The following is a 23813-nucleotide window of genomic DNA, read 5'->3' as shown; positions in this document are numbered from 1 at the left end:
CATTTGTCCACTAGTTGAATTAAATACCATTTTGGAATGAATCTTGTAATAATTAATCTTTCTGGATCAGTTACTCCATTAGCTCTGAAAATAACATGATCATCATATTCAAGTGTTGCTGTGATTCTTAGTTTTTTTCCATTTGAACAAATTTGATCCACAAATGATTTAAAGAAACCAAACCTGTGAAAGCCGATTACATTAACTTGAGTTGCAGCTGTTGATGATTGAATAATTTTTTGACTTTTTACAAATCCTTCATAATGGTATACTGCTTTTGGCTGGAACATAACATTTCACACTACATATTTCTACAGTAGGCATGTAACAGCTGCCACGGTTTTGCCTGCTGTTAAGAAGACGTTAACAAACTTGTGCGCGCGCGACTCGCGTGCGCGTGCTTTGAGGTTACGAAGCAATCTCGTAAGCAAATCACGCGGACCCTTTTTTAATGTTGACGTGTGCGATTTTTAGAGAAGAGTAGTTGAAGTTTTTTTTTGTTTATCGTTTGGTTGTTGTCGTTTGCCGTAAGACTACAGTTTTCTGTGTTAGAGTAAGTGTCTGTTTGGATTTCCCGTTTCGCTTCCGAATACCTAACTTATATTGAAGTTCGTTTTGGTTCGATTCTTACAAGCGGGACTGTTATGTAAGTGCTAATGTTCCTTTCCTTGAGCTTATACATAGTTTTTTTTGTGAGTTTGTTTGAGTTTTTAGCTAGCTTTGCATCTTGCCTTTATATCGGAATGTTTGGAATGTTGGTTTGTCTATTCGCATTTAGCTTAGCTTCTTCCTTATAAATTCATATTTCAGTTTACGATAAGTACTTGGATACCACGACTACGTTAAATAAAACGATTCAAGGCTTGTCCGTAAAATATATCCTCGCTTCATAGTGTGTCTTCATTTGCGAAACTCATAGTTGTCGTCGAGATTTTGCTTCGCTTGTGTCGGCCGCTACAGTAAAATAATACCGTTACGAAACTGTCGAACCAAAGATCTTCAAATGTCGAGTTCATCCCTTGAAAACGTGGAACAACAAATTCAAATCGAAAAGGCAGAAACTAGCTCTCAACAATGGGATGATTCACCCGGCGTTGGACACGTCCCAAACTCGGATACGGAAGACGGTAAACCACAAGGGCGCGAAAGGAAATTAACAGAGAAAGGGAAGTCATATTGGGCGGAAATTCGTGGTAAGGCACGTCAAGATGCTTATTTGGTTCTTTCAACGCATATAGAAAAGGTCCGTAAGTTGCTAGACGAAGACAAGAATGTGAAGGCCCTCGAAAAGGAAAGAGATCGCTTAGATAAGCTAAAAGATGCCCTTAACGACGCTCAAGGAGCATACGACGAATTGATCGATAACGAAGAAGATAGAAAGGCCTCTTATCTTTGGTACGACATTCGTGACAGAAATTATTTCGAAATGAGATTAAAGCTTGTAGAACGAATTCACTCGCTACAGCAATCGGGAACACCGAAATCGAGTCAATCACAAGCGGGCTCGATAAAATCAGGAAATTCTAGGCGAACGAAGACCTCCCTCAGTAAAACGTCAGCAAACTCGAGAGCGAGTACGGGTCGTTCGCTTCAGTTAGAGGCCGCCGCCAAAACCGCAAGGCTGAAAACGGAAATGAGGCTCTTAGAGCGTGACAGTGAAATAAGAAGAATGCAATTAACGAAGAAAATCGCTATCGCCGAAGCCGAAGAAAAGGCAATTAATGGGGCTCTGATCGATGAACGAAAGGAAATTCCGATAAAACAAGAGCCACTAAATCCATCGGTGTCTTCATTTATTCCAATCTCTACGCTCCATCACGGACTTGAAACCGCAGAAACAAAACCAAAAGTCACGCCAACCCACGCTCAAGATAATCCCGATAATTTGCTCACCATGGTGCCAGTGCAAGCACAGCAACGAGAAAATTTCGCGATTAAACAAGAAACTGATCCAGTCAGTTCTCAGTCATTCTATTACGAAACACCCTTTCAGGAATCATTAAGGCAATTAATATGGTTGCAGACCAAACAAACAGAACTTAGTTCCCTGCTAGTAGAACAGCAAAAACGAAACATTCTGCCAGCCAAAGAACCGCCTGTTTTCTCAGGAAATGCTTTCGACTACCCGGCGTTTACGACGGCGTTCGACTCCATTATTTCAGAAAACGTCTCATCGAATAAAGATCGTCTTTACTTCCTCGAAAAGTACACCGTAGGAAGGGCAAATGAGATTGTAAGGGGATTTCTACCCGTGAATTCTGACAGCGCATACACCGAAGCGCGAAAACTTTTGGATCAGCGATTTGGCAACCCAGTGCACGTGGCGGACGCTTACAAATCACGACTACTTAAGTGGCCACAGATTAAGGACGGAGATAGTGCCGGATTACAAGCTCTTTCCGACTTTCTCTTTCGCTGTCACGAGGCCGTAAGGATCGTAGGATCTACTGTCGAACTTGACTCTACATCAACATTAACTCAAGTCAGCGCTAAATTACCATCGTATTGCGGCGTTAAGTGGTGTCGTCGCGCATACGATACTCGAAAGAAATCCGGCTCGAACGTTTCTTTTGCCGAATTCGTTCAGTTCGTCAAGGAAGAATCCGATTTGGCAAACGACCCAGTCTTCTCGCCAGACGTCTTGAAAAGGGAAAGAAAGGGCCTCGAAACTACGAAGGATTATAGAGGCAAAGGAAGAAACAAGGCAGACAGCTTTGCCATCAGCATCATACAGGAACAGTGCCCGCTATGCAAAGGGACACACCCCCTCACTAATTGTCGGGAGTTCAAGAAAAAAAGAGTAGAGGAGAGAAGAGAATTTGTGAAGACCAAGGGGCTTTGTTTTGGCTGCCTGAAATCGGGTCACCTGTCCAGCAGCTGTCGATTCCGTCTTACCTGTGAAGAGTGTGGCAAACCTCACCCAACTCTCCTTCACAATTCCATTCCAACCGCTAAGCGCCCTCCAAGAAACAGTAAACAAGGGAATTCTGACTCGCAAGGCAAGAACCTCCCGATCGCCGCTGGAGTTGCTTCTATTACTCCCAGCAACGGGTCAACGAGCGTTGACGAGAGTGTGTGTGGCTCAACAAGTTCGCCTGACGTCGAAACCACCACCTCTATGATTTTGCCAGTTATGGTTCACCATAGGGATCGCCCACACGTTGAAGTGAGCGTCTACGCGCTACTCGACGACGGAAGCGACTCCACGTTCGTGACAAATTCCACTCTTAAGGAGCTTGGACTAGAAGGAACCGAAGTGTCCCTCAAGCTTAACACCATGCACGGTAAGGAAAGCATACCTGCGCAGAAAGTCGAGGGGCTGGTTGTTCAAAGGCTTGACAGACAAACCGTGATAAAACTTCCGAAGGCGTACTCGAGAGAATCAATCCCAGCCAGGAGAAACCAAATACCGACCCCTGAAATCGCAAGTAAATGGCGACACCTAACGAAGATAAAGGATGAGATACCTCCTGTACAGCATGACGTCGAAGTCGGCCTTTTGATAGGTTGTAACTGTCCAAAGGCCCTCAAGCCCCAAGAGGTCATCCTTGGAAACGACAATGACCCATACGCGGTAAGAACTAAACTAGGATGGGGAATTATTGGTCCAGTGAGTCCTTCCTCTCTAGACAACGAAGACGACGCTTCTTTCTGTCATAGGATCGTCACTTGTGAAGTTGGTAACACGAGACGCGATGGAAAGTTTTTAGTCGATAACCAAACGAAGGAAGTCATCAACCCCTTTGAGGTCCGGAGAATGTTCGAACTAGATTTTTCCGAACAATACCACCATGTAAAGGAGTTTTCCCAGGAAGATCTGGAGTTTCTGGAGATCGTTAAGCACGGCATCAGCCTTCAAGACGCTCATTACGAGATACCACTACCCATGAAGGACAGAAATCTGCTGTTACCAAACAACCGCGCAATGGCTTGGAACCGACTCAAGCCCCTCAAGAAACGACTTGAATCCAGCGAAACATATCGCCAACACTACGTGGATTTCATGAACAAGGTCATGGACAATGGTTATGCTGAAAGGGTGCCAGAACAGGAGGTGACAGACACAGGCCGCAAGTCCATCTGGTACATTCCTCACCATGGTGTGTACCACCCTAAGAAGCCCAATAAAATCAGGGTCGTTTTCGACTGCTCAGCACAGTATCAAGGACAATCCCTCAACAGTCAACTCTTGCAAGGACCTGACCTCACGAACAGTTTGACTGGCGTTCTCTGCAGATTTCGTCGAGAGTCGATCGCACTCATGTGCGACATAGAAGCGATGTTTTATCAAGTTAGAGTACCACCAGAAGACAGAGACCTTCTGCGTTTCCTCTGGTGGGATACATCTAGAGAGCCTCAAGAGTACCGAATGACTGTCCATCTCTTCGGAGCTACATCATCACCAGGTTGCTCCAACTTTGCCCTCAAGGCTACAGCTGATGACAATGAAGCAGCTGTCGGTTCCGCGGCAGCAGATTTTCTCCGACGCGACTTTTACGTGGACGATGGATTGAAGTCTGTGGCATCAGTGGAAGTGGCAGTCGAATTGGTGAAGGATATCAAAGAAATGTGTAAACGAGGTGGCTTTAACCTACATAAGTTCACGTCCAACAGAAAGGAAGTTATCCAGCAGATCCCAGTATCCGATAGAGCAGAGGGCATCAAAGACCTGGATTTCAGTCGCGAACCCCTACCCATGGAACGCGCCTTAGGAGTGCAGTGGTGTATAGAGTCGGATACTTTCAATTTCACCATCTCCCTTAGAGACGGACCTTGCACAAGACGCGGAATCCTTTCCACAATCAGTTCGATTTCCGACCCACTCGGTTTCGTTGCTCCAGTCCTACTAGAAGGGAAGACCATTCTACAGGAGCTTTGCAGAAATAATGCTGGATGGGACGATCCAGTTCCCAATGATGTACGATCGAAATGGTTTATATGGAAGGCCGAATTAGAAGAATTGCAAAATTTCGCTATCCCACGCTGTTACAAGCCCATAGATTTCGGAAGAGTCATTAAGGCAGAGATCCATCACTTCTCGGACGCGAGTTTCAAGGGCTACGGGCAGTGCAGTTATTTAAGACTGGTAAATGAGAATGGCAAAATTTGCTGCGCTTTCGTACAAGGAAAGGCTCGAGTCACGCCTTTGAAAGCAGTAACCGTCCCGAGGCTAGAGCTCACAGCAGCTGTCCTATCGGCACGAGTCAGCGAGCAGTTAAAGGGGGAGCTGGACATCGAGATAACGGATGAAGTATTCTGGACAGACAGCAGAGTGGTCCTCGGCTACATCGCAAACAGCGTCAGACGTTTCCACGTATTTGTAGCCAACAGAGTCCAAGAAATCCAAGATAAAACGTCGATATCGCAATGGAGGTATGTGGATACGAAGACCAACCCTGCAGACGAAGCGTCCAGAGGGCTAAGAGCATTAGAGCTCGCCCAGTCGAAGTGGATTCAAGGACCAGATTTTCTTTGGAAGCCAGAGACTGAGTGGGGTGTTACGTTAAACCAATCAGTCGGCGACGCTGAGCTTCTAAGTGGTGATCCAGAGGTCAAGAAGGTTGTCTCTCTCGCTACTGCTGTCACACCATCCTGGCCGACCATGGTAGACCGCTTAACATACTTTTCGGATTGGCACCGCGCTAAGAAGGCGATCGCCATATGCCGCCGGTATACACGTCTATTACGAAGTAGAGTTCAGAAAGGAAATAATTCTAAGATCATCAAGAAGTTGCCAAGCGGAAGGAGTTTCCAGCCTGTGTCAATTCAGGAACTGTATGAAGCAGAAGTCGTTATCCTGAAGGCTGTACAACAAGAATTCAACCCCGACATCTCACCATCAGGTCCTCTTGGTAAACTGGATCCATACAAGGATTCAAACGGAATTATTAGAGTTGGTGGACGACTCAACCTATCTGATATCCCGGGGCAATGCATTCACCCAGCAATTCTGCCGAAAACCAGTCACGTCACTGAAATCATTATCAGGCACTTTCATCATAAAGTAAAACATCAAGGCAGAGGGATCACGATTAATGAGATTAGAGCAAGCGGTTACTGGGTCATAGGAGCTATTTCAACCGTATCGTCTGCAATACGTAGATGTGTTACCTGCCGTAAACTACGTGGTAAATTACAGGAGCAACGTATGGATGAACTACCGCATGATCGATTGGAGCCAGCGCCACCATTCACCAACTGCGCAGTTGATTATTTTGGCCCCTTCGTGATCAGAGAGGGTCGCAAGGATCTTAAACGCTACGGAGTGCTATTCACCTGTATGGCTTCTAGAGCAGTACACGTCGAGGTGTCCGCTACTTTGGAGACCGATTCCTTTATCAACGCCCTCCGAAGGTTTGTCTCCAGGAGAGGTCCTATTCGGCAGTTACGCAGCGACCAGGGTACGAATTTCGTGGGTGCCAGAAGAGAATTAAAGGTAGCTTTGGAAGAATTGGACAATGATAAGATTCGAGGCGTGCTACGGCGCCACGACTGCGATTGGTTTGTCTTCAAGATGAACGTTCCGTCAGCCAGTCACATGGGTGGTGTATGGGAGCGACAGATTCGCTCAGTGCGCAACGTCCTGTCGTCTCTATTACAAACCAACGGTTCCCAACTCAACCATGAAGCGCTTGAAACCTTCATGTGCGAAGCGGAGGCAATAGTAAACAGCCGCCCGCTTACGGTTGACTCCCTTAACGATCCAACCTCCCTGAATCCGTTGACGCCCAACCATCTACTAACGATGAAAACGAAAGTACTTCTACCACCACCTGGTGTGTTCGAAGCCCCTGATAAGTATTGCAGAAAACGCTGGCGGCGAGTACAGCACTTGGCGAATGAATTTTGGATCAGATGGAAGAAAGAGTACTTGTTTAACCTGCAACAAAGGTAGAAATGGAACAAGCCCAGACGAAACACGCGTGTTGGTGACATCGTCTTCATAAAGAATGATGAGAATCTTCCTCGCAATCTATGGCAGCTTGCTCGAGTGACCGAGGCTCACCAGAGCGCCGATGGCCATGTACGCACTGTCAAACTTGCTGTCGCAGATCGCACACTGGATAAAAGGGGTAGACGTGTTAAACCGTGCAGATACCTGGAACGCCCCGTACAGAAACTTGTACTGTTACAAGAAGCAAGTGAGACCTGAGGTTCATCCCCAACGAGGAGCCACGAATACAAGTAGTCATTAACCTTATTTCATCCTCATTACTCTGTGGACATTTAGTCGTGCTTAATGACCTTCATTAGCTTTGTATATTAGTGAAATGTGGACATTTCAAGGGAGCCATGTAACAGCTGCCACGGTTTTGCCTGCTGTTAAGAAGACGTTAACAAACTTGTGCGCGCGCGACTCGCGTGCGCGTGCTTTGAGGTTACGAAGCAATCTCGTAAGCAAATCACGCGGACCCTTTTTTAATGTTGACGTGTGCGATTTTTAGAGAAGAGTAGTTGAAGTTTTTTTTTGTTTATCGTTTGGTTGTTGTCGTTTGCCGTAAGACTACAGTTTTCTGTGTTAGAGTAAGTGTCTGTTTGGATTTCCCGTTTCGCTTCCGAATACCTAACTTATATTGAAGTTCGTTTTGGTTCGATTCTTACAAGCGGGACTGTTATGTAAGTGCTAATGTTCCTTTCCTTGAGCTTATACATAGTTTTTTTTTGTGAGTTTGTTTGAGTTTTTAGCTAGCTTTGCATCTTGCCTTTATATCGGAATGTTTGGAATGTTGGTTTGTCTATTCGCATTTAGCTTAGCTTCTTCCTTATAAATTCATATTTCAGTTTACGATAAGTACTTGGATACCACGACTACGTTAAATAAAACGATTCAAGGCTTGTCCGTAAAATATATCCTCGCTTCATAGTGTGTCTTCATTTGCGAAACTCATAGTTGTCGTCGAAACTTTGCTTCGCTTGTGTCGGCCGCTACAAGGCATGATTCATCAGCATCATTTCTCATAATTAAGTTGTGCCTGTTTGAAATCAAATTTGTGTTTCTGTACAGTACCAGTATTTGTGTCTGGAAATGAAGAATTGTTGGTCCAACATCTTTTGCATAAGAAATTGTGTAAATTCAACAAGATTCTTGAAATGCAGGCTCCTGTTGATATCTGGTGATTGATTAAACTATTGTGCTTCTTTGATTATTGCAATATTGTCTGCAGCAGCTAATTGTGCATTAATTATCTGCTCTTTTGCTGACATAAAAATCAGTTTCAAAATACACATTATACCTGTCAGAACCATTACGAATATTGATGTTGTCGACATTGACCTCATTATTTTTGCTATTTCCCAACCTTTTCCTTGAATGACAGGTTTTTTTTATCACTGTGCCTTTTTTACTGAATTTATCATAAATTTTTTCACCTAAAACTTGTCCAGTTTTTTCACCAATTTTTTCAGCACACTTTTCTGCAACTTTTGTTGAAGCCTTTTTTCGAATATTCTGTGCTGTTTTTCTAGCTACTACACTTGCTATTTTGGAAAATAAATCACTTAAACGTTCACCAGTTTGATGAATGTTGTATGTTCCAGTGTCTCTGTTTTTGGTATGTCTCTGCATATTATATGTATACTATCAATCTTCTCTTTGAAAAACCGAAGTCAGAGATACAGTACACTGCAGGTCAGAGTAATGCGAACCAAAACATACGCGAGTAACGCGTCAGCACCAGACGCATAAACGCGTCTGCGTCTATAGGCATATGGGTGAAGGACGCGAATAGAGCAAAGTCATCAGTATGTATGAGCTGGCTCATTGTTTTTTCTATTGTTTATAATTTATTGGTTTTTTTAATGGCCTGGCATTCTAAATTTAGTTGAAAGATCAAATTAACGTGGCGCATCGGCATGTGGCGGACGCGAACTGCTAAATTCGTTGATCTGTCAAACAAATAGTAAACTATTAGCCAGTCTTATGTTAACAGTAAACGGGTTTGATAAAACAATTTGTTGCTGTGTCTGAATTATCTCTTTACAGCTTTTAGAACCGAAGATAAAATTTTGCTTGCCGTGACGCTGGCACTCCGGTTTGAAATCACAAAACCTTTCCCAGAATAAAAATTTACATTAATAAAACAAACATCGAATGGCACCGTACTCTCGATACCAAACAAAAATCTGAAAAAAGCTTCCAAACTGAACTTACATGTAGAATAAGATTATAAACAAGAGTGAAAAGGTTACGCGTCGTAATCATCACACATGAACTTAATGCCGCGAAGCTTTTTCGAGTTTCGTAACCGTTGCAAAACGTTCCGTGCGGGGTTTGGATTGAATATTTTTCCCTTGGCTGACTACTAGATCAGCTCGGGATCCTACGTAAACCAGCAGCATTTTCGTTCGCGGTCCTTGCTTCTTATTTATTTGAAGTAACCATTTGCCGAACTGGCTCGTTTGCAAGGAAGTGCTAAATTTATGTAAAACCCTTCCACAATCTTCAAAATAGTCTGATCGCGAGAAATAGTCTTGCGTGGAATGTTGTCTACCATGATGACTTTTTTCGGCGTCATAATGTCTCGAGATGTGACAAGATCAGATTTCAAGTTCGAACGTATGCTCATTTGTTGAACACGTGAACTCGAAAAAATGTTTTTATCAGGTCTCTTTCAGCGCAGAAGCGATGCTGTTTTTTCAGCCGGCCGAATACTAAACGGACAACTTTGGCCATTCTAACGGACGACTGTAAGCCGTTCGAACGGGTTAAGATTTTTCTCAACGGATTTATACAAAAGCCGTTCAAAGAGATGACGATTTTTTTTCTGAACGGATTACCTAAGCCGATGGCGCGCATGCAATTTCCTCTGAAAGGTAGCACAAGCCGTTCGAACGCGGGTTAATTTTTTTCTGAATGTATTTTCCAAGCCGCTAGAACGGATACATTATTTTTTTTCAGAACGGATGATAAACAGCTAGTGAATTGAATTCCGTTCGAGAGATTCAAAAGAGGTCAAAAGAGGTGTGACTTTATCAATCCATTGTTTACCTTTACAATACTGAACATCCGCTTGCTAAGAAAAGTATTTTTTTTTGCGCGGCGTTAAAACTTCGATTAAAAACATGGTAGTTTGCTATTTAAATCACCTCTTTACGCCTCATCAGAGTTAATAGAGAGAAGTATTAACTCTGGCCTCATGAAACAAGAGATCTGAATGAAATATACAAGTCGTATCTCAAAGGCTGTAGAAATGGTTAAGGCTTTGTTGGTTATGTATTGGATCATCCTCGGAGACCCAGGGGCTGTGGGTCGATTTCAAGTTAGGGCATGAAGAGCCCCTGGGGACATTGTCTTACAAGACTAGTTCCAAACGGTCGCAGTCGTTCTGCCGTCTGATTGGTGCCAGAAAATCTTTGTGTTTTTCTGCCCAATCAGAGTGAAGTGTCCTTTCGTGTGTTGTAACACGGACATATACTAATAGCTCAGTTGCTCGCTATGTTTGTTTGGGCCGCACGACCATAGTTAGTAGAGGGGACTACTCTCTAACTATTGTCCCCTCTTCTAACTATGGTGCGACGGAGACTTGCTTGAGGTGAAAAGTTTCAGCCTTAGCACACAATGTAAGAGAAATCGATCAGATTGTCCGCGAGAATCTTGCCGGAAATTATACTGAATACTTTCGCAGGTAATAATAATAATAATAAAAATAATAATAATAATAATTTACATTTCTAAAGCGCTAAAATTATAAAATATTCTAAAGCGCTTTACAACATTATTAACTACAAATATTAAAATGATAAACGACAAAATATCAAAACAAACTATAAGCCAGCTTGAATAGATGTGTCTTAAGCTTTGACTTAAAAATCGTTACACTTGGACTGTTTCGAATTTCAAGCGGCAGTTCGTTCCACAAAAAAGGTCCAGAACGGGCAAAGGCACGATCACCAAAGGTCTTAAAGTTAGTTCTTCGGACCTTAAGGAGACCCTGATCGCAGGAACGTAGCTGATGACCCTTGACACTGTGTGGCTGCAGATATTCTTTTATGTATAATGGGCCTTGGTTATTTAAAGCTTTATAAATTAAAAGTAACAACTTAAAATGGACGCGATAAGCCACAGGAAGCCAGTGAAGATTATATAAGGCGGACGAGATGTGGTGAAACTTGGGAATCCTAAAAATTAGTCGAGCAGCGGCGTTAAGCACCTTCTGAAGACGCTCTGTCTGGTACTTGGGTACGCCAAATAAAAGGGAGTTGCAATAGTCTAAATGCGAAGTCACAAATGCGTGAACAAGAGTCTTCGTGGACTCAGGACTGAGGAATTTCCTAATTTGGCGAATTTTGTACAATCCATGAAAAGCTTTGCTGCAGATCTTACCAATGTGAATGGACATGGACATATTGGAGTCAAACCAGGAACCCAGGTTTCGAACACTGTTGAGAGGCTGAATGGTAGAATTACCGACTGTGATGGAATCAATTGCGATTTTTGATAATTGATGGCGGGAACCAACAACTAAGAATTCGGTTTTAGAATCGTTAATTAACAGGCGATTATAAATCAACCATGAGCGGACATCCGAAATGCAGGCTTCAAGAGCAGCTATGGGGTGGTCTTGCGAAGATATGTCATTGGGTCTAAACGACAGATAAAGTTGTGTATCATCGGCATATCCGTGAGCAGAGGGGAGATGGTTAGCGATCACGTGATATAGTCGAGATATGTATAATATGAATAAAATAGGACCCATACAGCTGCCTTGTGGGACACCGCAGTTCAAATGAAAATCATCTGATGTTCGATCGTTTATGAGAACACGTTGTTTTCGGCCAGACAGATAAGACGCAAACCATTTATGGGCAGAGCCAATGATTCCAAAATCGCTTTCAAGAACATTAAGGAGAATCTGATGATCGATTGTATCAAAAGCAGCGCTTAGATCCAGTAGCACAAGAAGCGTAATTTCCTGATGGTCCATTGACATAAGAATATCACTTTGAACCTTAAGCAAGGCAGTTTCGGTAGAGTGAAATCTTCTAAACCCTGATTGTAACTTCGGCAGAGGAGCATTGTATTCACAGTGCTTAAACAATTGAGAAAGAACCGCCTTTTCGACGATCTTGGAGATGAATGTAGGGAACATAGGCGTGGCGAATAGACAGATTTACCATGCGAGTAATGGAGGGCGCAAGGACGTCAAGACAAGACTTCACAAGCCATGTAGGGATTGGATCCAGGGAGCATGAGGCATTAGACGATGTACTGATTATATTGCAAACATCTTCCACTGATAACGGCGAAAAACTGTCAAGTTCTACAGCTGGAGCAGCAGTATCAGAATAAGGAGGATTAACTTCAACATCACTGATGGAATCTTTGATGAGTTCAATTTTTTTAACAAAGAATTCCCCAAATTTATTCGCAAGTAGAACTGGGTCATCATCAGGTGGTAGATCATTAACATTAGGACCCTTACAAAGGAATGAAACCAATTTGAACAACTTCCCGGAGTCACCAGCGCACTGACCAATTAAATCTGAGTAATAAGAAACTCGAGTAGACTTGAGAAGAGCAGAATATCTATTACAGATTTTACGATAAGCAAGCCAATCTGAAGAAAGACCACTTTTAAGAGCTTTCCGCTCAGCCTTGCGACGAATACGTTTAAACTGGAGAAGATCAGCGTTAAACCAAGGGATCTTTGCACGAGTAACAAGAGTTTTTGTCTTTATGGGAGCATGTTTATCCAGGATTTCTGTTAAAGTCGAGGAGTACTGCTTGGATAAATCGCCAAGGTTGCTCCAGTGTGTGTCACTGCAAAGTACAGACGAGGTGATGTCCGATTTAAATGCATCAATGTCGATGTTCTTTAACCTGCGATATGACACAGACTTGGTAGAGATTGATGAACTTGGGAAGCGAATAAAACACTCAACAAAAAAATGATCCGAGATGGGTAAGGTGACGTTAATGGGACCCAAAATTAAGTCACTGGTGGATCGAGTGATGATAAGGTCCAAAATATGCCCAGAAATATGCGTGGACATCGTTACGTGTTGTGAGAGGCTGAAGGTTTCCAGCAACTCTTTAAATCTTATAGCACAATTGCTATGCACCAAATCCATGTGAAAGTTGAAATCCCCAGCGATAATAAGAGGTTCAGGACACATGACAATGTTTTCAAGATACGACGAAAACTCATCAAGAAATACCGACGCAGAAGAGTTGGGAGGGCGGTAAACAGCAACAATACGGATAGAGCGATTTGTTGTCTTCAAAATCCATTCGGAAAATTCAAAAGAATTATGTTCCTTCCCGTCCAGAAGTGTGGCATCAAAAGAGTCGCGGAATAAAATGCCTGTACCACCGCCAGATCGATTTGATTGCCGTGGAAAACTCTTGAATAAATAGTCGTGACGAAAAAGATCAGCAATGCAGACAGAATCTAAATCGTTTAACCAAGTTTCAGTAAAAATACAGATACCGATATCATTGCCAACAGCATGGTCAATGATTGTTTCCACTTTGTTCCTGATAGAGCGAGCATTACAGATTGCAAAGCGAAGATTATTTGAAGAAAGACTCGATGACAGCAATGATCTCAGAGGCTTCAAAACGGACGGATTGACACCATTAGAGGTGACAAGTTGAATACTTAATGATCTACAATCCCGGCGTGAAGAAGAAATCGGAAGAATATTATGAACAGCATGTTTCCTAGCTTTATCAGCCTTTCCAGCGCGACATCCTCGGTACTTAAAAATACCAAGGGCTTGAAGTAGACATAATGAAGATTGATACAAATAGCTTGGACCGGAAGAGCGCAAGCGAAGAAGATCAGTTCTGGAGTAAAACTTTGTAGCAATTTGGGCTTGACTTGATGGCTTATCGGCAAGCGAAATAGCAGAAGGAGGCGGGTTAGCGCGACCAGTAGAATGATGAGTAAGTGGGCCAGGATTCCTTTCAACGTCCTGACAAATAGTAAGATCAAGGGACGGCAATAAGAAGCAAACGTAACCGTGTTTGTGCCAGGAAGAAATTGGTCGTCGACGAAGCCCAAATGAACTTAGTCTTCGAAAGTGAAAGGAAGGTCGATCCAATCCAGCTGCTTGAAATGAAACAGGAGCTGTGTTCAAAGTGCGACCATCGTGTAACCAAACTGATAAAAAAATTGACTGAAATCCGAGTAAAATTAAAAATTTTCGCAGAACATCAAACGTGGCAGCCATACTTCGGCGCGCATACATTAATCAATCAAGGTATCACTAGAGAACGTGTTTTAAAGTTTGCGAGGTTTGTATACAACACGATGGTTGCAGTAATTGATATGTCGCTTTAAACGTTAAACGAGATTTGAGATTAAACCTTTCTATATTTTTTGCATAATTTGCTGTGACGGAAACTTTGCCAATCCCGTGAAGTTATTTCGTCGCACTGGCCACGCAGGTATGTCGAGCAACTGGGCTTTCCCCTACGTAGCTTTCTGCTTTCTGTGCGCGCCAAAATCTAATCTTCGCTTTGTAGTAAAGTCGCTCACAATACAGCTTAAGTTCGTGGACGACCTTCACCAAGCGCTTAGAGAAAGCTTAGCTGTGTTTCCGGTTAGCTAATTAAAATCTGAACAAAAACTTATTAATGAGAATATCGTGGGAAGGAGAGGTTTTTTCGGGCAGTTACCGAAGGGGTTAGGAAAGAGTTTAATCTTTCAACTGCTGCCTAGAGTGTTGAAATTCTTGAGCTAAGAAGGCTACAGATTCTCTTCTAGTCCCTTGGTCATTGTCATTTCACCTCTTCTGTCGATTGTTGAAGACCAAGTGAAATACCTTTGATCATTGGGAATCGATCCGATGCTGCTTTCAATGGGAAAAACAAAACCAAAGACCAAGAAATAATGGATGGAAAGGGCGGGTTTGCTTTATTGCAAATGTCAGCTTAATAGTACAGGGCCATCTACCCACATCTAATAAGCTAAAGTTTCCACGCTTTGCTTTTCTTTTTTTTTAAGCGAAGATGAGATTAGATTTTGACACGCACAGAAAGTTGCGCAAGTACCAGTTGCTCGACATACCTGCGTGGCCCGTGCGACGAAATAACTTCACGGGATTGGCAAAGTTTCAGTCACAGCAAATTATGCAAAAAATCTAGAAAAGATTTAAGCTTAAATCTCGTTTAACGTTTAAAGCGACATATCAATGACTGCAACCATCGTGTTGTATACAAACCTCGCAAACTGTAAAACACGTTCTCTAGTGATACCTGCGAAAGTATTCAGTATAATTTCCGGTAAGATTTTCGCGGACAATCTGATCGATTTCTCTTACATTGTGTGCTGACTGAAACTTTTCACCTCAAACAAGTCTGCGTTGCACGGCCCAAACAAACATAGTGAGCAACTAAGCTATAGGTATATGTCCGTGTTAAAACACACGAAAGGACACTTCACTCTGATTGGGCAGAAAAACACAAAGATTTTCTGGCACTAATCAGATGGCAGAACGACTGCGACCGTTTGGAACTAGTCTTGTAAGACAATGTCCCCAGGGGCTCTTCATGCCCTAACTTGAAATCGACCCACAGCCCCTGGGTCTCCGAGGATGGTATTGGATATGCATCTATCACAAACTGCAAACCGTTCAAAAGTCATTTCAAAGTAAAAACAGTCTGTAGGTCAGTTATAATTTTCTCGATCTTTTGCGTGCGCCGCGATAATTATGAAGAGGGAAATAACTCTCTGTTACAAACTGCAAACCATTGTAAAGTCATTTCAAAGTAAAAACAGTAGGTCCAATTTTTTTTTTTTTTCATCTTTTGCGCGCGCCGCGAGAATTAGAAAGAGGGAAAGAACTCTTCGTTACAAACTGCGAACCATTGTAAAGTCATTTCAAAGTAAAAACAGTAGGTCCAGTTTATCTTTTTAGATCTTTTGCGTGCGCAGCGAAAGCTATAAGGAAGGAAATATATCTGTCACATACTGCAAACCGTTCAAAAGTCATTTCAAAGTAAAAACAGTCGGTCGGTCGGGTTTTTTTTTCTCGATCTTTAGCGCACGCCTCTAAAAGTATAAAGAGGGAATGAACTCTTTGTTATAAACTGCAAACCATTGTAAAGTCATTTCAAAGTAAAAACAATCGGTCCAATATTTTTTCTCGATCTTTTGCGCGCGCCGCGAAAATTATAATGGAAATATCTCTTTGTCACGAACTGCAAACCATTCAAAAGTCATTTCAAAGTAAAAACAGTCGGTCCGATTTTTTTATTCTCGATCTTTTGCGCGCGCCGCGAAACTTCTAAAGAGGGAAATAATTCTTTGTTACAAACTGCAACCATTCTTTAGTCATTTCAATGTAAAAAAAAACTCGGTCCAATATTTTTTCTCGATCTCTTGCGCGCGCCGCGAAAATTATAAAGTTAGAAATATCTGTTTGTCACAAACGGCATACCATTGTCATTTAAAAAAGTCATTTAAAAGTAAAAACACTCATACCGATTTTTTTCTTGATCTCTTATGCGCCGCGCGAAAATTATAAAGAGAGAAAGAACTCTGTTACAAACTGCAAACCATTCTAAGGTCATGAGCGTTCTAGCAAAATCCCGTCCACTTTTGACGAAGAGCAAAAACGTGACCACTGCTGATGATTGTTTGTCTAATGTAAACATGACGCCATGCTTCATTTTACGAAGTTTTGAAGTCTTGCCTTGCCTTGGAGCAGCCACGGAAATAACAGATTGTTTCTTTTCTGAACGGATAGGTCGAGTCGTTCGAACGGAGAACCTTTCGAAGGAAACGAAGAACAAAAACGTGACGACTGTTTGTCTAATGTAAACATGACGGCATGCTACATTCAACGAAGCGTGGCGAATTAATATGAAGGCTTGTCTTGTTAGAGCGGCAGTCAAAATAACTGGTGTTAGTGTTTCTTTCTTGAGCAGATAGCTCGAGTCGTTCAAACAGATGATGAATATTTTAGAACGGATAGGCTTGAGGCGTGCCAATCCACTTGAACGGCTATCCGTTTAAAAACGGCTAACCGTTCGGAAGGTTTTCACGTGAGAGGTCACACATTGTTTACATCGGAGGTAACTGAGAAACGAGCGCCTTAAGCGAAAGAGCGAGCGAAATTCATAAAATTCAAAGTAATATTAAAGAATACTTGGCCGTTTGAAACGCTGTTTGGTTCAGTATTAAGTCTGGGTTTCTTCATCCAAAACAAACAATTCCTTTTTCCTTATAAACAAGCGACGAGTCGTTTGTGAAGTGAGCAAGATTGGAAATATGATAGCTTACATCAGCGGTAACTGAAAAGCGAACGAGCGAACGAGATTCATAAAATACAAACTAATATTTAAAGAATACTTGGATGTTTTAAACACTGTTCGATCTAGTATTGAATGTGGCTTTCTTTTCTCAGAACAAACAATTCCTTTTTCTTTTCTTTATAAACTAGAGACGAGGTATTTGCAAAGCGAGCAAGATTGGAAATATGACAGCTTTCACTGACGTTTTCATACTATCCAAATTTTTTTCTTGTTGGCGGCCGCGTTTTCAGGTCAGGATATTTCTTTATTTTTCAAAACACTGCCCCACAAAGCAAACTTAGGGCCATGAATAACAAAAGAATAGACGCACGCAGCACTGACGCGTATCTGACGCGTCAGAGTATATGCGTAGACGCGTCAGACGTGCTTTAAGCTTGCGTCTGCGGTGTTCGCTTTATTCTGACCTGCACGGTATACCTGTCAGAACCATTACGAATATTGATGTTGTTGACATTGACTTCATTATCTTTGCTATTTCCCAACCTTTTCCTTGAATGACAGGTTTTTTTATCCCCGTGCCTTTTTTACTGAATTTATCATAAATGTTTTCACCAACAACTTGTCCAGTTTTCTCACCAATTTTTTCAGCACACTTTTCTGCAACTTTTGTTGAAGCCTTTTTTCAAATAATTATTCTCTGCTGTTTTTCTAGCTACTGCACTTGCTATTTTGGAAGATAAATCACTTAAACCTTCACCAGTTTGATGAATGTTGTATGTTCCAGTGTCTCTGTTTTTGGTATGTCTCTGCATATTATATGTCTACTATCAATCTTCTCTTTGAAAAACCAAAGTCAGAGATACAGTACGTGATTCCATTCAAATCGATCGGTCTGTCTTGTTCATCTGTGAAATACAAACTAATTGTTTGGAATTTTTCTCATTCTTGGTTCAACTGAAAATGGAAAACTGAGAGGATTAGGTTGCTGATGTTAATTGTTAAAAGTGCATTTGAACTTATTCTATTGATAACGCTTTTCAAAAAATACATTTGCTTTCAATAGAATAGCATCAATTCCATTTGTAATATTTGGCAATTTATCTCCATAAGAAGTCACTGGGGGTATTTTCTATTCAAAACTAAGCAAAATATTGAAATCACCTTCTCTGAGATCTTCTCAAAATTTCTCTTCAAGAGCAATCAAAACTCTGAATCTTTCTGCATATAGTTTTATTTGAATCCCTGGTTCACTGTGTTCACTTGATATCACAATTGCATTTTTTTTTAATACACAGTTCAAGATCTTGATAATCAAAAGTTCCTTCTGGAAAAGTGATTGTATTCCAAGTCGATCCATCATCAGTGCTGTATTTTAATTTATTATTGTAACAGTTATACGTTGTTGCTGTACCAGCTGTAGCTCATGCTGAGTGAATCAACAGCATGCAATGCTATATTTTTCTCTTTCATCCAAAACAAAATCAGAAATAAGCTTGAATGTAAAATCATGAGTGACAGAACCTTCAATTCCAGTCCCATTTGAAGAAAAACTCATAAATGTTCTTTTCATGTATAATATGCCCATATTAATTAAAAAACCTTATGATATAATTAACAGTTATTCCATGAGCGCGCATTGGATATGAGATGATAGATAGCCAACAAGGCGTGTAGCATCGAGTTGGCTATAATCATCTCATATCCAACAAGTACGAGTGGAATAATTGTTTTATTAAAAAACCGACCTCAAGATATTAGACAAATCTTCTCGACTTTATTTTGTAAGAAGAAACCGGATGTTACAATGTATAGATATTAGATTATGGTATATTGGCTCATATACCGCAATGGCTAAGCCAATAAAGAGGCTTGAATTGCATTATCCAATGCTCCAGTTTTTAATAATGAATATTATTAAAAACTAGATCATTGGATAATGCAATTTAAGACTTTTTATTGGCTTAGCCATTATGGTATATCAGCCAATATACCATAATCTACAAATAAGGCAAGCGTACGTGTCAGCTTAAAATTAAAAGGGAGCTAAAAATTTAATAAAATTTAATAATTTAATTTAACGTTTTTAATAAAACAATTATTCCACTCACGCTTGTTGGATATGAGATGATTATAGCCGACGAGGCGCGTAGCGCCGAGTTGGCTATAATCATCTCATATCCAACGCGTGCTCGTGGAATAATTGTTAATTATATCTGTTCAGTGAATATTATTCATTGTATTCATTTTTATCAATTACTTTGAGTGTGATGAGATGGTCAAACATATTGCTAGTATGCTTCATTTCTGAGTTGAATATTATTGCGTCCTGCAAGTCTTGTACCTGTAAGAAGTTTCAATCATTTGAATCAAATCTTTTGGTGTTGTATAGAATACTTTTGAATCAGCAAGAGATTGTTTTCCACTGCCTCTGTGTTTTGGCATAATTATTTGCAATAGTATTCAGATTATTGAATATTTTAATAGCTTTAGCACTACATAAATTTCTCTTTTTCATAATTAAATCAATCAAACTCTATTGGCTTTTAACCTTCATAAATAATCTGCCCACCTTTTTGTACTTCAATAACTATCTCATTCATCAATCTTGGAACATTTACATGTATCATCAATTTACCATAATAATTGTCCATTATCTATTTTATAAGCATTTCTTTTCTTCTGTTTGTAACTCTCCATTCCTTGTCCTTTCTTGATCGACTTTCATCTTATCACCTTTTATAAATTAGAATATCTAATGAATCTCTGTAATTTTAATGTGAGTTAATCATTGAATCATAAAACTCCAATAGAGGAGAATCTTTCTTTTTCTTTTAACATCTTCTGGAGTTGCACTTAATAATTGTGATCGAAGCTAGTGGAAAAGCTTCTTGAATTTCTCTTGATTTGGAAAATCAAAGGGTCACCGAGCACTTCAGTGTCTTGTGTAGACAACCCTTCATCAACATTATAAATGTTAGCAGATACGTGGTGGTTCGATCTCTGGCATTATTTTACTAGGTAATTCTCTGTTTAAAGTAATAATGTCTCTGTTCATTTCTGTAATATCATTGAGACCTTTTCTTACTGCAAACTGATTTTCCTTTAATTCACCAAATGAATCAATCTGTCTTGATTTTCATCAACTGACTTTTTCAATTCTGTCTGACCTTCTATAACAGGTTTGAGAAACTGTCTGCTTGCAAACTGTGATGCAATTATTTGATCATTATAATTTCTGACAGTATGTTTGATTGCTTTTCTCATGTCTGTGGTTTTTGCTGAGCTGTTTTCATAATTTGTATATTAATTTTATTCAAATCTGAAGTTTATAATATTGCAAACATGTCTTTCTGAAATTTTCAAACACATCAGCCAACAACAATGCATCACTTTGCAGATACAAATTGTGATATTCACCCATATTTTTCAATTTCAATGTCTTCCAAACATTATTTTTTTGAGCATGTTCATATTCTTCATCTGTTGTTTGCTCACCAGTCAGAATTAACTGTCAGTAAAACTCTTCTTTTAGTGGCAGCTGTGTTTCTTCAAATTTTTCAAAGCTGTCCCTGTTGTCATAAGAATAAACACCTTTTTGTTTCATAAGTTTGTATTTTTCATCTTTCTTGAACTTTTGTCTTGTGTATTTGAAACTGTCTTCAGGTAATTAAATTATCAACAAACTTTACAAGAGAACTGCTCATAAACTGGAAACTGTCACGAAACACCAAATTATTATTCAATGTGAAAGCCATTATATTTCTCCATATTATTTGGAATGACGTCCAATTTAATTTGTTTTTTTCTTCAACCAACTTACCAAGATTTTGCATAGTGAATTGAGAATCATAACCTCTCAAATTATGCAAAATCACAGGAATCCTCACTTTTTTAAATATTGAGCCAAAGCTTCAAATTACAATCCTGATTTGCTCTTCCACTGAATTCTCCAGTAATATGATCATGATCTCCCACTCTGATGCATTCATTTGTGTATTTGTTTTGTACAAATATTGTAACTTTTAGCTTTCTTGAATTTCTTCATCATCAGTCATTTCAAACTTTTTTTGAAAGGCTTATAAACCATATCTTTGCAATATTTTGTTTCCTCAAGAATTTGTTTCAAAAGTTTCTCCACAGCATTCTCAGTTCTGAAATACTGAACTGGTTTACTAAGTTTGTCATCATAACAACAAAGTAGTTTATAAGCATTTATAACCACAATCTGTATGCTTCTGATAAGGTTCAGTGTGTGGCCTCAAAATCAGCATAGACGCAAAATGGAAGTGGAATCTGTCTGTATAGACGTAAAGAAAAATTTTTCACCCTTTTCTGGCATTTTTTTATTTTGCTTTCCATTTATAGCAATACAATCTCCATATGTTTACTTAATATATCTTGACTACTAAAACACTGTGGATAATACATGCAAAAGTATTTCCTCATTATGCTTGGTTTTATGCCTCATCATCTTGTTCAAATCTTTTATCAATACATAATGGCTCTTGTTGTCATAACTTATCAATTATAAGTAGGCTCATTTCATTCTCAAATGTTTAGGTTATTTTCATAACCAAAAACATCAATTCTGATGTCATTCTGTTTTTCAATCCTATCATTGTAATGTTTCAGTGAAACTTGAAAATCAACACCTGAGTAATCCAATTCATCAACAAACTCTTTGTCTGTCTTTCTGACTCTTTGTGAATTTATTCTCTGCTGCCGATTGAGATGCCTCACATGGCACCATCTAAAACATTCATTATTTTCATTCTCCATATTATTTTATCAAACTCTTTGTAAGTACTAATTCACTTGGAAGTTGCATAATTATATGAAGACCCTTTCATTAGCCTTTATTTAACAATATTTGCAATATGTTGATCAAATCTATCTATTGTCTCCATCCAGATCCTTTAGAAATCCAATTACCAATTCTATTAATAAGTTCAGAGCTTGAACTTTTAGGATCCCTCTCAAGATCAGCCTCATTAATCATAGGTTTTGAATATGAATTAAAAATGCACTTTGAAATTCATCTTCACCTCCCTTCATTTACTAAAAGTAATTTTTAAAGTCTCAACTAACTTAAGACCTTTCATTTCCAATAATTGACCTCTTAGCATAATATAAAATTATCAAAAATCGCTTTCCTTGTTTCTCTCAACTGTTTCAAAGCATTATTATCACTACGAATACTGATTTTAAATGATTTAGTAAATTCACTCAGTGCTTTATCCTTGAATGTAATATTAGTTCTAATAGTCCTTGGTTTTGGAACAGGAGTTGCGATATTATTTTTCTCATATTCTTGAACCATTTGCTTAACAGATTTTTGTGATCTTGGCATTGGAATTGGTTTAATTCAGCCAATCTTTTTTCATGTTTTAAAATCCAATCAATCAAAACAGATTTTTTCATTTTTTTGAAATCTATATTTTTAAGATGGCTCATCTCCGTACTATAGTTAGATAAAATTTTTCACCCTAACTCTTGGCCATACTCATTTCTGCTTTTTGTACGTCATTTACCTTTTAAAACTTATCCTTAATGTTGAAAGACAAAACTGAAATCTAGCGAGAATTTTCGTCAAGTGTGTTTTTAGACTTGACTTTTTTTATTTAAGAGTTAAGAAAAGGAACAGAAGTGTATTATTACTTTAAGCCAGTCAATGTAAAAGTTATAGAAAGCAGTTTGTTTATTTCCCTTTCCTTTTGGCGGTCTCATCTGAGTACAATTTCTTTCACCTTATTGTGGTAACGTTGTGAATTTGGTATGGAAGGAGATGTTCAGTTTCTACGGTAAATGGAATTTCTTGTAGTATATTTTGCGGTAAGCTAAGTTTTTTGATTATGTCGATGTGCTAGTTAAGGATGAGAGTAAATCTCTCTAGTAAAAGTTCACTCCGCACAGGAATTCCTGGAAATTTCTACTTCTTGTACTTTTAATTATTTCCAGACCCGTTTTTTAGGATAAAATTCTATGTCAAATTCACGATCCAGGAAAATTTCTTGAAATTTAATTTAACACCTTCAACACCCCTTTCTTTAAGGTGACACTTAGTGTAAACAGCTTATACCTGCTTAGCTTCGACCTGAATTTTGAATTAGATAATGTGCTGTAAGACCACGTAGCATTTTTGGGGGTGGTACTTGTGAACGCCCCTTCTCTGAATCTTCTGTTTGTTTTGTTGTTGTGTAAGTCTTTTAAGGCTATTTTCTCTTAATATCTCTTTTCAAGAATGATTGTAGTTCTCCCGATAGGTTAATTATCATTTTTATATTATCAATCTTGTTTCCGTTCTGGCCGATCTTAACCGTTGAAAGGTTTGAAATTTAAGGTAGAAAATCAATCAATCAATCAATCGTTTATTCAACCCTATTGCAGTAACAACTGAATTACAGGGGGCGGTCGCGACATATATTTTAAAATTTGACAGACTTCACAAAATCATTAACTGTTTTGCATTTTCCAGTAGAAGCCTGAACCAATTGTGAACCTGAGCGTAAATTAAAACCGTGGTAGTAAACAAGCGGAACCCGAAAGAGACTAGTAAGTGTTTCTGACATATGACAGGACTTGGCAAAATTTACGCAAGCTTGTTGCCGCC

The 23813-nt window shown here is 39.7% G+C and overlaps 1 long non-coding RNA gene across 1 annotated transcript in view; it reads left to right on the top strand.

The window, feature by feature from the left end:
* LOC148731001 (uncharacterized) overlaps nucleotides 1-23813 on the top strand; it is a 32139-nt gene that overhangs the window by 6363 nt on the left and 1963 nt on the right. Inside the window, exon 2 of the long non-coding RNA XR_016001074.1 lies at nucleotides 23679-23755. This is a non-coding gene — a long non-coding RNA (uncharacterized LOC148731001). The remainder of the gene's footprint in view (nucleotides 1-23678; nucleotides 23756-23813) is intronic.

The sequence above is a fragment of the Stylophora pistillata genome, chromosome 5 (genome assembly GCF_964205215.1).
Source record: "Stylophora pistillata chromosome 5, jaStyPist1.2, whole genome shotgun sequence".
Taxonomy (NCBI): domain Eukaryota; kingdom Metazoa; phylum Cnidaria; class Anthozoa; order Scleractinia; family Pocilloporidae; genus Stylophora; species Stylophora pistillata.
The sequence above is the reverse complement of the archived record's forward strand: the minus strand, read 5'-3'. Positions and strand labels throughout refer to the sequence as shown.